This window comes from Cupressus sempervirens, chromosome 8 (genome assembly GCF_028749045.1).
Source record: "Cupressus sempervirens isolate cs-2001-9-10 chromosome 8, ASM2874904v1, whole genome shotgun sequence".
Taxonomy (NCBI): Eukaryota; Viridiplantae; Streptophyta; class Pinopsida; order Cupressales; family Cupressaceae; genus Cupressus; species Cupressus sempervirens.
This window is the reverse complement of record NC_143125.1, coordinates 161512813-161529942: the sequence shown is the minus strand read 5'-3', so window position 1 is coordinate 161529942 and position 17130 is coordinate 161512813. Positions and strand designations below refer to the sequence as shown.

Genomic DNA, 17130 nt, shown 5'->3' with positions numbered 1-17130 from the left:
TTACATGTAATCTCATCCTTTGAACCTAATTACATGATTTCATGAAGTCATTATTGCATGTAAATCCCTTTACATGCGATTGCATCTAAAGAACTCGATTTTGGTAAAAGGTCACACTTCTAATCACCAAAGCCATCATTTGCATAGATCCATATGCATCCCAACTTGCATTCTTAGCCATACCCATGAAAGCCCATCATTGCCCACATGCAAAATTTCTTTCCAAGTCCGACTTTGGCCCTTTCCATCCAAATACGCATGTTTTCCGATTCATTTCCAGCCATCATATGTGTTTCATAAGTATCTAATCCGTACTTCTAGCATTCATCCCTCATGGATTCATCATTGTAACTCAAATCCAAAGGATTTTATGGATCTAATCTCATTAGAAGATGTTTTCATCTTCATGTTGCGGCGTACTCTTCAAGATATGTTAGAACTTCTTCAAAGAACAGAGACATTCTGGCGAGAAGATATGCTTTGATTCAAAGGAAGGAGTAATTCATTTGGTCTCCACTTTTCCAATGGTTGTCCAAGAACCTGAGTTCGTGTGGGAATGTGCCAAGCACTTTGCTTCAAAAAAAAAAAGGTGCAAAATGCTGGTGCAAAAGTTGTTCCAAGTTTACATCCAGACATCATAAAGAAAGTGTTCAAAGCGTTGAAGACTCAAAAATGTGCCAATCTACAAAGGAGAATTCACGACAACTATCAAACAAGGAAAAACTTGATCAAATCAAGTTTTCAAAAAGACAACTAAAAACTCATCAAAGAGAATGCACTACCGCAAAATACAAGAATTCCTGATCCCACGATCATCACGGAGTGCAAGGCTTTTGCTAATAGGATTGATTCATTCGGAATCAACGATTTCAACATTCTCTTCAAGTGTTTTCTAGCTTTGTAGATGCAGAAGATAGATTGCATGTAATCCAATTGCATGCAACTCAAATGCCTGTAATTGCATGTCCTCATGACATGTAATCCAATAATTTCTCTCACCTAGCTTGATCGAGTCAAAGTTGGTTGAGTTAATCCCACTTTTTCCTCCAATTTTTTCTCAACTCCTTTGCTATGTAAAGGAGTGCCCCCTCATTGTAAAAATCATCTTTTTTTGTATACAAGAAAGCGTTGTCAAACTTGTGCAAGCATAACTTTGATTGTGTAGTACCAATTTGGGAGAAAAGTAAATAAAAGAAGCAATTGGATTAAAAGCTTTGACTGGAAGCAATTGTGATAGAGCAAATTAGAAGCTTTGACTCTAATTTGTGCCTATTGTCTTTGATTCATGTTATATTGTGTGTTGAATAATATAGCATAGTGAGTTAAGAAGCAATCGGAGTTGAAGCTTTCACTAGGAGCAATTGTGGTGATACATAGACTAGAAGCTTTGACTGTCGCTTGTATTACCATCTCAAATTCACAAAAAATAGTTAGAATTCTCTACTTCTGGAAGTCTTTGTGCCCCAATGTAGAGGTTATTCTTATAGAATAGGTTAAAACAGGAATTAAAGCCAAACTGATACGCTTTCAATAAGCCTTTGAGTTGGTGTTAGTTTATTGGTATCACCGTTTCCAGCTACTAGATAAAAGTGTAGTTAAAGATTTCATCTTGCTCATTACTCGCTCTGTGGATAAGTGGATTCTTTTCTGAAAGCTAAGAGGAAAGAATATTGGTAATACCCTTTCAAATCTCTCAACTTCTTGCTTAACTTGAGTTGATCCAAGGAACGGTGAGAAGGGGGAACCTTCCGTTTAAGGTAGGAGAGACTTTGCCTCACACGTTGTGGCTGGTCTACCTATTTTGCAACCGGATTTTACCCAAAACTGTCAGTTGCAAAATATCCAACCAACAAAAGCTTGTCTTGAATTGACTAATGAGGAGAGAACAGAATGTCAAAGATTGCACTTCAAGGTTGAAATGGGGGGGCAAAATTTGACAATTACATAAAGATTTGTTTACTCACAATCATCTAGGCATATTTCATCCGCCATTGGTACTAGTGGCAGCCCTACTAAGACTAGAGGAAAAAATGGGTAGTGGTGAGAAGAGCTCGGTGAAAAGTTTGTTTAATGCATAGGCAAAGGAAAAATTTTGGGGCATCCATTGGTAGATTCTTTGTTGCTAATAGTGTCCCATATCATGCAGTCCATTCCACTTAATTCAAACAAACGGTGAAAGACATATTGTCTATGAATCCCTCATTGTACCCCCTAGTGAGCATAAGCTACGAACCACCATCCTAGATAATGATTACTCTAAGCTTGCTTTGTTGTTTGAGGATATGAAACGTACTTGGCTTAAGACGAGCTGCTCTATTGGGATGGATGGGTGGACCGATGTTAGACATCGGCCACTCATCAATATCATTGTCACATCCCTTATTGGCTCTTATTTTTTGAAAGCCATAAATTGCTCAGGAAAGAGGAAGGATGCAGATTTCTAGTTCACCATTTTCAAGGATGCCATAAAAGAGGTTGGGTCGGCTAATGTAGTGCAAGTGATCACAATTTCTACACGTGTGTGCAAATAAATCGGTTTGATGGTAGAGGTTGCTTATAGGCACGTCTTTTGGTCCCCTTGTTGTTTTCATGCATTAAACAATGCATTGAAGGACATAGAGAAGATTGAATGGGTGAAATGAGTGGTGTTAGAAGGAAGAGAAGTGAAAATATTCATATGCAACCAACACACTTCACTTGCTCTATTCAAGTCCTTCTCTAAGAAGGAGTTCCTCGACCCAATTGAGACAAGGTATGTCAATTTTAATTATAGTACAATTTGCTTTAAGTTTATTTTAATTTATAATTGTTAGAAACTTACATGTGATGTGTTTAATGTTTAACTTTATTTTAATTTAGAATTGTCTCTATAAGTATTGCACATACTTCATTTTGATGGAGAGGATAATTGAAGTGCATGAGGCCCTCCAATTGATGGTGGTGAATCCAGAGTGGGGATGATGGTCCAATTCTAAGTCCTTTGAAGGAAAAGTGGTGAGGCAAAAGATCCTTGATGACAACTGGTGGTCCACGACGAGGTAAGTTGCTACTTTTTAAATTCAGTGTTATTGCTTGCTGATTTTCATACTAACTTAAAATTTGTATTTCTGATTTTAATTTTTGTTTGCATCTTGCAGATATATTTGCTCTATCATTGCCCCAATTGTAGATGTCAGTAGTATGTTGATACTGACGCTCCTAGTCTTAGAGAGATATATGAGACTTTTGACAGGATGTTGGGGAAGATGAAGAAAATTGTGATAGCAAAGGATCCTACATTGGGGTTTTATGAGGAGCATGTTAGGCCTACTGTGACACAGATATGGAACATAATGAATACCCGTTTTATATGGTAGTCTTTGCTCTAAATCCCAAATGGTATTAAGAGTTGGACGGAAGGGGCCTCCCATGTGATGATCCTGAGGTATTTGATGGCTTCACAACAGTGATTGATTAGATGTTTTCAGCTCAAGAGGTCTCTACTTCTTCATGCACAGCTCCTTGACTTCACCAACTTTTGTGGCCCAAACTTGAGTAAGCCACAAGAAAGGTTGGATGTAGCGGTTTTGGCACAAAAAGATCCCATTGGATGGTGGACTTAGCATGGGAGAGATACACCAAAATTGAAAGTACTTGCCACTCGTCTCCTTGCACAGGTTGCTAGTTCCTCAACTACAGAGAGGAATTTGTCCACATATTCATTTCTCCACTCCATTAAGAGGAATATATTTACCTCTAAACAAGTGGAGAAACTGGTGGCAGTGCATCATGCTCTTCAACTTGCGGATCATTAGACTCCAGAGTATAGGTAGACTCCTACTTTGCATTGGGATGGGAGCCTAAGGATGTGGCCCAAATAGATGAGGATGAGACAGCACCAGGACTAGTTGGCTTTCCATTGAGTGACACTGCGCTCCCTGTGGAGCATGCTAGTGAGGATGAGGACTCTGATTTTGATGCCATGGTGGCAGAAACAGAATAATAGCAGTTGTCTACTTCATTTTTCTTAGTTTCTATATTTTGTTTTTTATTTTGAACTTGAACATGGTGGAATTTTATGGCAGCCCTCTAGCCTTTTGGCGTATTTAGATTTCCATATTTCTATGATATTCAAATATTGTTCACTGCTAAACTTATATTTTTGTTCACATATTGATATGCATATTGACAATTGAGCACTAAATCGGTTATTATTTCCTACATTGCATTCAAATGGTGTATGTTAAGGTTCTATAATGTTTAAATGACATGCTTTGTGCTTAGTTTCATATGAATGACACGTATATTTGTAAATTTCAGGGTATATTTTAAATCTTCCCTATATATATAGCTGTTCCCCCGTCCCCAAAATCGGCAAAAAAAATTGCTGTCACAGAAACCTATCTCGCTGTCCCCTGCCGTCCCTACTCAAAAGCTCGAGGGAAGATAGTTTTTTTAATTTTTCTGAGATATAAACAATTGCAATGCTTTGAAATTCAAAAACTACCAATGCAACTTTGTACAAAACTCTTCTATTTGCAATTTATGAAATTGAAGTATTTAAAATGATAAACACATGCATTGAAATGCTTATTAATTTGTAAAGTAAGAAAACCTGGAACCCGTATAATGGCACTTAAATCCACGAGGAATAATTCTTTCTGTGTCATCAATGTTGAAGGCTGAAAGGCTCTAAACCATACAAAAATGAGCCAAGGAACTAAACGTTCGCCCTTAGAATGCAGACACAGCTTTTCCAATAAACCAATGCTGCCACTTGGATGGAATTTCTGAGGCATGGCAGCCTCTAATAAAGCATAGACAGCCTCACCAATATGCTGCGATCAGACCAGTAATGTTGTCCAGCTTGTAATGTAACAGCAGAGACCAAAATGTCTCACAACCCTACTCTTGTTGATTTTTTATCAGAATTACTAAAGCACAATTCATCAGCATCGGACGCTGATTCAAAGTGACTTCAAGACTTCGAGAAACCTTCCAACTTCCTACAAAATGTCCTTGCTCAAACCCTTGCCAAACTCTTCCAAAACAATTTCATCAAAATAACATGCATAATAGAATGGTTCTTTTTTTGCATCGAATGCATTTATAATTCTCAAATGCAAATTGAGCTTCAATCTTCCGGCAAACACCTCACATAACTTACATATGTGCCAGTTTGGTTCAAAGTTTGAAATATAAAATTTAATTATATTTCCCTCCAAGAGCAACTTTAAGTTATAATTTTATGCTAACGTATAATAAAGTCACTTTATTAATTTGTACTCCCCCATTGCTCCAAAAATGACCTTTTCATTAATATAACGATATTCTGACACACAAGGTCCTTGTTTCATGTGCCCGTGATTTAAAACTTCTCATCCCAGTTCCAATGAGCTATAACACTAAAGGGCCCATTGAAAATTTTCAATAGAAATAGAAACCTCGGTGCACATAATTAAATTATAACCAATAATGCATCTAAATTTGCGAAAATGGCTCAACCACACAAGTAGTGAACTTCAACCGCACAAGAGTGATCGTGATGATGAAATATGATTAATGATCCTAATTGGGCGATTTTCTAAAAATAGACACTCCCTCCAAGAATCTTGGAGCCCAATTCAGAAGTCACAAATAACATATAAAAGCATCATATAACTCCTCTAAATTTTCTGAGCTAATTGGAATCATCCATTGACTTACTATAAATAGTAAGTCCCTCAAACGGTGTCAAAACCCATTGACCAACCTACCTTCAAAATATATGGAGTTTGAAGAGATACACACTCACAATCGCTCTTTGGTAAGCCAAATAACTCCTAAAAAAGATCCTCTAATCACCAATGTTAGCCTACATGGATCCAATGATAAGCTAATTCCATTGACTCTGATGCTTGCTCAAAATGGGGTCATTACACCTCCTACGGCTGATTTTCAATGACTGGAACCTAGAATCTACAAGAAACTCTTTTGCATTGAGAATAATTCTGAGGGAAAAGAAACAAAAGGTGGGCCCCTAATAATTTTGCGCACTACTTTTCTACATATCCGAACTCAAGGGAAAACATAATCAAAAGATAAAGTTAAAAGCGAAGCCTAGGCAGAGAAATGGAAATTGTCTTCTCCTTGGTGGGTTTTCAACCCATGAGGACAATTTTTTGGATTTTAAAGAAAATCAATTTGGTAAGCAGATTGAACCATATTTCGTGTGCAAAACATCTCAAGATGATAATGGAAATAATCTAACCATTGCAGGAAAGATCTATCAAGCAGAATTCGATTCAGCAGATATTTATGGAGTACTCTGTTCATAACTTCCCGAAACTTAATGGAAAACGGGAAAGTAAGTATGAGAGATAGAAAGTTACCGTTGGGCCAATGGAACAATGAAAAGACATCTAAATACCCGTTAAAACTATGCATTTACTATTCCAACGGATCTCTCTTTCAATTCATTCGTGTAGCGCAAATTCTGAAGATCAACGAGTGAATTAAAGCCCCTATATAGGTGGAAACATGAACTGTTACAAAACTACTGCTCTTTCTTGAACTGTTATTCTATTAAAATTGCATTACTTTTTTTAAAAGCTAGTATACGCACATTTGCTATTCCTTTCGTTTTCTAGATTCAAATTCAGTTTCAAACATAATAACAACTAGATTTGCAAGTTTCGACGGATTGAATGGAATCAAGTCTTGGCTGCAGAATTTCACGGATACTACTCTTCATTTCTATGACATGCAAGATTTTTAGAAGAGAGTGAGATTAGAGCCTATTCATCGCATTATCGAGAAGCTCCGAGGATATGGGCTAGTCGAAGCAGTGGGTTTTCCAGTTGTAGTCCAAGCTCCGAAGTTGATATATGAATGCATAAATCATTATAACCCGGACACTAGACAGATTGTATTGCCAGATGACACAGTATTGATCTGCATTGATAGACAAACTGTGGTAAATTGCCTTTGAGTTTTGGAGCGAGAGGAGTTTTCATATTTGACAATTAGCGGAGCCATCTCTGAGTTTTCCCCGAAGAAAATGATTTGGAGAAAGGAAATCATGCAATCATGGTTTCAAAAACCACGGAGCGCCAAGAGTAAGGTTCCTAAGACTCTTTTTGGTACTAATCTCAAGCCTGAGATTGTCGACATCCTAGTTCTCTTGCACAGATTGAAAGGAGAGGTAGAAGCTTTTAAACTTCGTTGAGCAATATTTCTTCTTGGTGCAAGTTATTTGCTATGACACCCAATATATTGATTGGGTTCACGAGGTAAGCGAGATTCTATCCAATGCTCTTCGTGCTACGAAATTCGACAACACCTTCTATATGTCCTCCTTTCTAATTTACATGTTAGCTTCTCTACAGTTATGGCTAGGTCTCCCAAGAGTAGAAAATTTCCCTGATGATGTGAAGCCTTATGAGTTCTACCCATGTTTACAATTGGAAAATAGTTACGCAGAGTATACAAGAGTCAATGATGCATTTACCATGAGAATTTGCAAGGAGCTCCATGGATGCCCAAAGAGGAGATTCAGTCCCGAAGCTATGGCGGCCATTAGTCAGTTCGGGAGTTATTTTATCTAGTTCTCATCATTTTCATATTTGCGTCTTGCAACTTTTGATGGATTCCCCTTGAAGCTGCCGAGATATCCAAGCAATATGATCATGTTGATTGAGATCGTGAGGCAAGCAATTCAAGTGAATGTGCTGAGTGGGAGTCTAAAGAAGAAAGGTTATGAGTTTCCTATGAAGGTGGGAGCTTTCAGTTGTGAGTCCCATTCTGATGCAAAGAACATGTTAAAGGTGTTCGAAATGAAATATAAATTGGAGATGTATGAGGTTTTGAGGTCTACGTTTGATCCAAATGGATATGCAAGAGAGGTGTTGCAGATTGGAAGTGTTATCAAACATATCACCACCACTGACGACTACTGGGCCGATTGCAAGGATGAATTCGAGAGTCGGGATTGTGCTTTCGCCAGAATCACAGTAGATCAAGTGAAAATGTATAAAGTTGATATCAATGTGGAGGGAGTGGAAGATGATGGGCAGAATATGTATGGTAATACCTATTTAACAAAGCTAATAAATACTCCTATCAGCTCAAAGCCTAATGAGGATATTGGAGAAGATCTAGATGTCATGATTGTACGAATTATTAAAAGGACCAGGAAGTGGGTCGAGTGGACTACAACAAGGAGTCGAAGTAAAAGCACACCCACTCAAGCTTCTCCAGCAACTGCCCCTACTTCCTCCTCACAAGGTGGCACATCAAGCATAACCTTGACGATAACTCAAGGACCAGCTCAACCAGTAGGTGAAGGTGATCATCCTCCAAACAAAAATATCCCTATGGCTAAGACTTGTCAGGACAGCTCCCTCCCAGTGATTGGTGCCCAGCCAGAAGCTGAGAAGAAGGTGGATGAACCGAAAGATAGTGTTGTTACTCCAGTTCCCTCACCTCATAGTAGTCCAGTTCCATCAGCAAACGCTGCACTTCTCTTACCAAGCAGCCCTCGTGTGCAAGTAGTGGACTTAGGAGATGGAGGAAGTAGTGATAGTAAGTCCACTGAATCAGATGAGGCAAGCAAGAAGACTGCAGAGACAGAGAAAGGCCAAGAGTCCTCAAAGCTCGTTTCACAAGCCCAAAAGAATCCCTCTCTTCGACCGCAAAAGCAATCACCCTGGTCAAAAGGAAAATGTTTAGCATAGATTCTCTTGGGACAGCTTCAAAGGTAATAGGCACAAATTCATGGTTGGAAGATACTCTAGATAGGAAGAAAAAGAGGAAGGATGAAGGTGCTGCCAACAAGGTACCTTATCCTTTGCTGTCTGCTCTGGATCTGCATTGACTAAGGTTAAGAAACAAAAGACCTTGTCTATCCTTGGACAAGACCCTAAAACAGGGCATTTAACAATGGAAATAGAAAAACTTACTAAAGAAGGAAAGATTGAGGATATGACTATAGATGATTTCACCATGCCTTAGGTGGATCTTGGGGAAGCCAAACACGATACCAAAGTCGGCTTGTGGAAGTCCACAAATGAGGTGATCGAAGGCCAGCTGGAAAGCCTTAAGTTGTCAAAGGTCCGGATGAAAGCGGAAATACAAGAATTGAATGGTTTCATAAGGCAATTAGTCACCCCTTTGGCAACCATCTCCAGGATGCCCATTACTAGAGATCCCACCGCTGCAGACATTCAGGCACTTATCTCCCAGCTCCAGGAAGATAAGCATTTTGGGCAAATCTTGGAGTGGAGCGAGAAGATCAAGGTGGAAGGACTCTCCATTATAGAGCAGATTGGTAATGCTATATTAAGATTGGAAACAGAGAAAGATAACATATCATCAAATAGAGCCACCTTGGCTACAGAGAAAACCAAGAGCGATGATTGCGTTTCCTTGTTGAAGATGATCATCAACATGAAGGTAAAGGAGGCTGTTGAAGCAAAGATTTTACCTAAAGGAGAAGAGTCCCTAGTTGAGTGGTTTCAGAGCATGCAATTCAAGTTTGAAATGATCATGGCGAAAGACGAGGGACTTAAAGAAACTGAAGTCAAAGTAAAGAAGGAACAAGATAGAGATTATGAACTATTAAGAGGTTTGCGTACAGACTCACAATCTAGTGGGCAAGGGAAGGCAATCATTGGAGTAACTGTCATGCAGACAAATTTCTCCAATTTCATAGATGATTTGACAGGAATGACTTCTAGTCACTAGGACAGAATCTCCAAGCTTCAAAGGCTTGGTGGATGCATGCATGTGGCCATGGAAGAATTACAAGATCGGTTGGGCGTCATTAAAGACTTGGCCCGAGAGCATTCTAAATGGCTCTTGAGATACACTAATGTACACGTCCATAAACACGAAGAGCTAATTCCGATCATTGTTGCCGCCAAAGCCTATAGGGAAAAGGCAAAAAAAAGAAAGAAGGCAAAGTGATTCATATTCCGCCCTTTCATTTTTTTTTATGTAATCATTGTAATAGATAAACTAGTTCCTTGCCATTTGTAATTTTTTAGGAGATGAACCGATTGAACTTCCATTGTAACGATCATCTCGAAATCCTATATGTATGATAATGAAAGATTAATAAAAGGTCGGCGAATTTTCGGTGTGAAGTACTTGATGTTGCAGAGTCAATTGAATGGTATTTAAGTATCAATTATTTTCTGTTCCATTTTCGTTAATTGTTAATTGCTTGTTTTCTCTTTATTCTAGATTGAAACGAGGAATGAATAGAGCTTCATTCCCCTATTTTGAAACAATGAGCTGAATATGATAAGTAATGTCATTATAGGCTTAAAAGAGATCCTTTAGATGTTTTCATTCAATTTAATATCTCTCTCTCTCTCTCTCTCTCTCTCTCTCTCTCTCTCTCTCTCTCTCTCTCTCTTTGCAATTTAGTTTCTAGATAGATCAGTTAGCCTCAGTACATATTAACCATGAGTTCATGTGATGTGTGAGTTCATAAACTTAATTAACCCTCAAAATATCATTTCTTGCCTGAGTTAAATCCTATATAGGTTTGACTTGGTTTATCTCTCCTGTTCTCTGGTTAAGAACATACCCTGTTTAGATTAGGAGTAAACAAAATTCATTGCAAATTTGGCAATAGGGAGCTGTACCTAATAATTCAGAGGAAAGTAAGTCTTTTCAGAAGCAACTTTCCAACTGTTGTAATCAAATGTTGTTCACAAATTAGAGTGTTAAAGAGTTAAAATCAGAAAGAACAAATCTGTTTACCAACAGATTAGTGATATTCAGTTTAGATGGGAATATTGATGATGATGTTGGCTCTGGATATGATGATGTTAGCAAGGTGGGAAACTATCAGCCAGAGGACATGGTGATGCCACATGATAAGGCTTGCCAAAAAAAAAAAATGCAACTGGACCAGTCAGGGATGCAGCCTTTAAAAGATCTGAATAAAAAGGCAAGGGAGTCACTGCAAAAGGGGCTGACAATAAAATGATGACATAAGAATGACATCACCTTGCTGCAACTTGTGGAACTTTCAAAATGAACTATACTTATGCATAAGGTTTGGGTTTAAATAAACCTCAAACTTTAATAAAGATTCCATTTTATTTTATAAGATGGCTAGAGGTGAGAAAACAAATAAACTAGTTCTCAGAATTTTCAAAAAAGTGTAGTTCTGATGGGTAACAAAATCTCAGAAAAGAACTTTATGTATGGGTTCCTGACCAAACGAAACATGCGAGAAAAGTTCAATAAATTGGACCCAATAGTTTTCAAAAGCAAAGCTCACTAAGAAATCAGGTTTCCACAAAAGAAAGACATGATATTTTTCTTTGTTTGCTTCCTTTTGCATTATAGAATAGAGCTTCAAAGTCAAATTTGTTAAATCGAGCTCAATGGAGGATGCAAGCACAGGAGTTTGGAGTACATTCAACGACCTCTCACTAGTCACTAGCAACATAATCGTGAAATTGCAGTAGTGACAAAATTATTTTTGCCAAAATGACTAAAGCCAAGATCGACTTCCAAATGCTAGAGATTTAAGAAATAATGTTTTAAATTGCCATTTTCTTTGGGTTAATGCTTTTACTCTATGGAATGTAGGTTGGACTAATGTCATCAAATAGGTTGATTCTTGTAAAATTAGCAAAAGCTTAATTTTTCCAAAAATTGTTGTTCATCAGTTTGTCTGTAGATAATTCCTAACTAACTTTTCTATTCCACTGGCGACTAGTGTTACATGACAGATGGTTATTATCCTTCTTTGGTAGAAAGGTTTATCCAAGATAGAGTGCGGAGCACTGACACGGTAAGAAAGCCCACCAGAAGTCTTTTTGTCAGGGGGTCATCATGATGGCGGTAATTATGTATAGTGACTAATGTTTCTTCTTTCCTCTTTGACTACGAGTGGGAAAAAATGTGACACTTCGTTGACTTCGATATTAGTTTACTACTTTTGAAAGCTTTGATGCCTAAAGTATACTTCTCAATCGAATCCTTCAAGAGGAAATGAGCTTCCTGTCTCATCTCAGATAGAAGGCGCTGCAAAAATTCCCCACGTGAAGACAAGTTTCATCTATATAAACTCGTTTTTCGACATAAACAAGGGAAATACACATTGATATGCAACTAAGTTTTCAACGACGGATATGCCACTCTAACGAGAACTTCAAGACAGCACTTTTACGGAGTTCAATATTCATCAACAAAAAAATCAGCACACCCAAATGCTCACTCACTTTCATGCCAGACACAAATCACAAACGTGTACAGCTGTAGTGTTTATAGGCAGCCATTGAAGGAAATAAGAAGAACCCACAATTTCTAAGCAATTGGTATGAAAATCAATATCATCAAACAAATTTCAGATTCAAAATTCTATTACCCCAATCCCGGATCTAAGGTAACTGAGATCCCATACGGAAGCAAACATGAAATTTTGGGGAAAAAATGGTAGTTTGAAATATATCGTACCACGAGAGTGAGGAAGCCAAAATTCTGTGGAGAATATATGAATGAAGAGCACCGCCACAAGCAAAAGCGAGCGCCATACAAACACGCTGTGATTGCGTCTGCCTTTCTCCGTTGCCTGCACGACGCACCTGCGCCCACTTTGACTTCATTTGTGTGTGGACTCGGATCTGGCCGTACATTTACAGAATGGACGATCTGGATTGTGCCACGTAGATGACTTCCCTCAGGGTGGGAATCGCGCGGTTCTGTTTGGCACGTTGATTTCAAACATGTGCGCTTGTTTTGGGCTGTGTTTTATTATTATTATTATTTTTATTATTATTGTTTAAGAAGTGTTTTATTTTATTATTTAAGAAATATTTTGTTTTAAAACATTTTATTAATGTGGATTATAAGAAAGGAATGTAATGTTTTGATTTTATTAACTATAAGCAAGTGTATCTTTGTGTGTAATGGATGTGAGAGGTAAATTAAGAAATGTGGTTTATATTTTATATATATTTGTGAAGTGCAAGAGGTCAATTGGTTGGCCATGTAGTGAAATACAAAGGGTCAATTGGTTGGCGAGGTTGTTTTTATCAAGAAAGAAAAAAATCGATGTCATCCAACTACAATTGAAACCAAAAATGTAATAAAGCTTCATTGTTGATAAAACTAGATAGAGATGGAAGAGATAAATGTGTAAAGAAGAAGGGGATGAGCAAGGGGATAGACATATAAAGAGAGAGAAAGGAAGTTATATAAAGGGGTAGAAGGAGGGAGAGATATAGGTTAGAGAGATGAAGGGATAATAAAATAGAGATTGCAGAAGAAATGTAAAGAAATGGTGATATAGAGACATACAATGAGGGTGAGTTGGGGAGGGGGGGAGCGGGGTGGGGGCCGTGGGGGAGGAAACATGTACAGAGCGGGGGAGGTAAATAAAGAGATAGGTAAAGGAGAGAGTAGGGGGCGAGGGGAGAAAAGGATGCCCAATCTCTCTTCTCTTTGTCTCGCTTTTATATTTCTTTCTTTCTCTTTTTCTATCCCTACCTTTGTTGATTCATCTCTCTTAGGGTGTGGTCTCATGGATATTGGGGCCTTCTTGGAAAAACTCAACGAGTGCTATTGAGACATTTTAGGATTATTTTTAAGTGGGAGGTCCCATAAATTTTGTAGTGGAGTTTATGATTAAAATTTTAACCTCCACAATTTATGAAATTTGGTAGTCTTATGAATTGTTTTATTCAACATTGTTTTTGATAAATTAAGAAGCCAAAAAGGGGGTTGGCACTTTAGAACAAGAAAGAAATGGAGAAGACCATCAACACAACAAGAAGGGTGTTGTACTGTCAGCAAAATAACACAAGGTCATGACAGGCCCATTACAATGCAGGTGTCAAAGAGGGCACGTAAGATAACTAGAGGCCATAGAGCCATCATATACATGACCATAAAACAATCCATATCTTCCCAATTCTGAACCCTAAGCAACCTTGAGGAGAGCAAAGCCCCCCAGTGGTGAAAGAAAACATCTATAAAGAGATACACCTCCTAGTTGCACATCCCCTTTCCACCTTAACAGAAAAGAGGCTCATCTCAATAGGAACAATGAAGAGGTACACAAAAAGGAAGAGGAGGAAACACAAGACCCCCTTGGTAGCCATCTGAGCTCTTGACTCAACCACAAAGTTAGGAGAAGCCCCAAAACTGGCTACCCAAATTACACAAAAACACCAATCCAGAATGAGCCCTTGAAACCTAACAGCAATCGTCTAACATCTAGCAAAAGAAAAACAACTCTCCCATATAAATATAAGGGAGAGGCCACTCAACATAAAAGTTAAAGACAAGCCTTTCAACCACTATTGCACTCCCTTAAGGAGAGCTATCACCTTCCAACAAAACATTAGAGCAACCTAGGAAATGCCACAATACCTCACATCCCAACAACATCAACCCCAAGGAGTTGCTTCCAAATCTAACCAGAGTGGTTCACATCAAACATCAAAAGTAAACAAACCTTTTGTGGCTTATGTCTACTCTTCACCCAAATGGGATAACAACCATATGAGAAACAAAGGCCCACCAAATAATATAATGTTGAGAAGACCCCTAAAATGTATAGCCAAACAACAAATCTAGACCAACTAACATTGGGAAACCAAAACAAAAGCCCCCCAATATTTCTTCCAGGGACAACATTTGGACAACCAAACACCATCCCCCCAACCAAAATTGTCTTCTTCAAGTGGAGAGTACCCCAAGCCAACCTTAAGACCTAGTAAAAATATGGGTAGAGACCCCACATAGTCCCAAAGTGCAACACCCATAATCCATTACTAAAGCAAGTTATAACCAATAGATTGGGTCCTCCGAGTCCTTCTAATAGAAGTAACGTAATTAATCGTCCCTACAATAGTACCATGTTGTTGCTACCGGCTCCTTAGAAGAAAGTGAAACCCAAAATAATTTGCCTCAACAACTGCCTTTGGCAAGTGAATTGTTATCCACAACAAAAACAAAGCCATGGGTAGAGATCTAGGTTAAAAGCCCAAAAGCATACATAAGCTTTTGCCCAACCCTCCAATAACCACAAAGAAGTGTGAAAGGGGCAAAAACAACAAGTGCATAAAACTTACAAGAATCCTCTTGCCAAAACACACCACAATGGTTGCAGTCCAATAAAATCCCTAGCCATGATGCATGTCCATCTGTGTCTAAAAAGATAAAACCCACATAAAGAGGCGATCAAGAGCCATAACTACGGTTACCTACTTGGATTTTATAAGTCATTTGCCACAACACACATCCAATGGGTTTGTGGGAACCATACACAAGAAGTAGAAGAGCCCACACAATCATACCCCCAGCCTCAAAAAAATTGAGGAAGCTACCAAGGCCTATAAGCTTCCACACCATCCTTGAAACTAGACAAAAAATTGGGGACAAACCCCTCTAAATGCAAGCCCCATTATAGGAAAGATGTCCCCAAGTGGGTCCAACCCAATCATTCCCCATCACGAGCACACAACTAAAGAGAAGGGGAACCCACAACAAAGGGCACACAACTAGGGAAATCTACCCAAACAGGGAATCGAGCATTTAGAAGAGGAAGAAAATGGCCCAAGTAAGTCAAAGGAATAATGACCCTCCTATGGAAAGCCTTAAAGGCCCAAGGAACTTCACAAGCACAAATCCCAGTAGAAAACTTTGAATGCAATAAATAATGAGAGAAACAAATCACCCACAACATCGACTCCTCAAATCCTCCTGGATCCTCCTCTTTACCATCCTCATCTCCATAACTCTCAAATTTTGAAAAACCACCCTCACTCCTATTCCTATCAAAGCCATCTTGTTTTATTCAACATTGTTAATTTACATGACTAAATAACTAAAAACAAAATTGATAAGAATTAAAAATAAAAAAGTAGGAGCAAATGTTCCAATTAATTCTATGGCATTTTTCATTTCATAGGACCTTCCCCACCCTTACATTTCAGTGTCTCTCTTTCCCTCCCTTCATTTTATTTGTTTCCCTTCTCTATTTCCTTTCTCCTTTTTGCTTTTTATTTTTTTGTCTCTCTATATATTATCTATATTTCGCTATCCCTTCTATATTCCTCTATATTCTCCCTCTTCACTCATATCTATGTGTTAAAAACTTTCTTAAACAAATATAATTAAACAAGTGGCATATAGTGGTTAATTATTTGTGTTTAATTTAATTTTAATTTTATTAGTATATAATTATTAAAAAAATATTTCTTCAAACTTATTTAATATATTAATAGAATTATTTCTACAATTCAATAAGAAATAAAATTATAGTTAAATTAGGATTGACATAATTTCATATATTTAAGATTAAAATATTAAAAAGAAAAAAATTATATGTAATTTAATTATTTGTAATAGTAAAAAATTATAATGAGAATGAACTATCTATCTATCTTTTTTTTTTAAAATAATTATAATATAATATATTCTTCTCCTTATTACTTTTTAAAATTTAATATTTCATTCAATGTAGAGTTTGTAATATAGTTAAAAAGAGAAAAAAAAATTGTTTGTTAGTCATTCTAAGTATACAAAATAAAAAAATCTTAAAAAATTTATAAGAAATTTTAAACTTCAAATCAAATAAAAGTTACAAAAGTTACAAAATAAAAAGAAAACTTTTAAACAATTAAAATATGTTTGTGTTTTTACTATCTTAATATCATAGATTGTGAGTGAAGTTTCATAATTTTTTATGTATAACCAAATATTATAATAATAATTAAAATTTAATTATTTAAATTGATAAAAAATAAATATTATATTAGAAAATTAGGCAAGAGTTTACAACACAATGGTAAAATTGTGAGCCTCTTATGGGTAAACTTTAAGAAACTCCACTCAAGAAAAGATATAAATATTGACAAATCTTTCATTATTTTGAAAAATAAAATAAAAAATTTGAATGTTTTAATTTTTTAATTTTAAATATTATTTATATTTGTGATTATTTTGGAATCATAATTTTTGTGTATAAAATATTGGTGAATCTTAATAATAATAAGAATCACTATGGTAATACAGTTAAAATTATTAGGCAAGAGCCTACAACACAACGGTAAAGTGTGAGCCTCTTATCCGAGAGGTCTTGGGTTCGACTCTACACAAGCTTAATAAATAATAATAATTAATCACATCACATAATAATAA

At 37.1% G+C, this 17130-nt stretch overlaps 1 protein-coding gene across 3 annotated transcripts in view; it reads right to left on the bottom strand.

The window, feature by feature from the left end:
* The window catches only part of LOC149542062 (increased DNA methylation 2-like), an 83991-nt gene extending 71417 nt beyond the window's left edge, over nt 1-12574 (bottom strand). The window contains exon 1 of one of the 3 annotated variants that reach the window (XM_089797104.1): nt 12439-12574. The gene's annotated coding sequence lies outside the window, so the exon portion shown is untranslated. Of the gene's footprint in view, nt 1-12349 lie in introns of all 3 variants that reach the window. The other 2 variants (XM_089797106.1, XM_089797105.1) reach the window with 2 other exon arrangements.
* Between the last annotated feature and the right edge of the window lie 4556 nt (nt 12575-17130).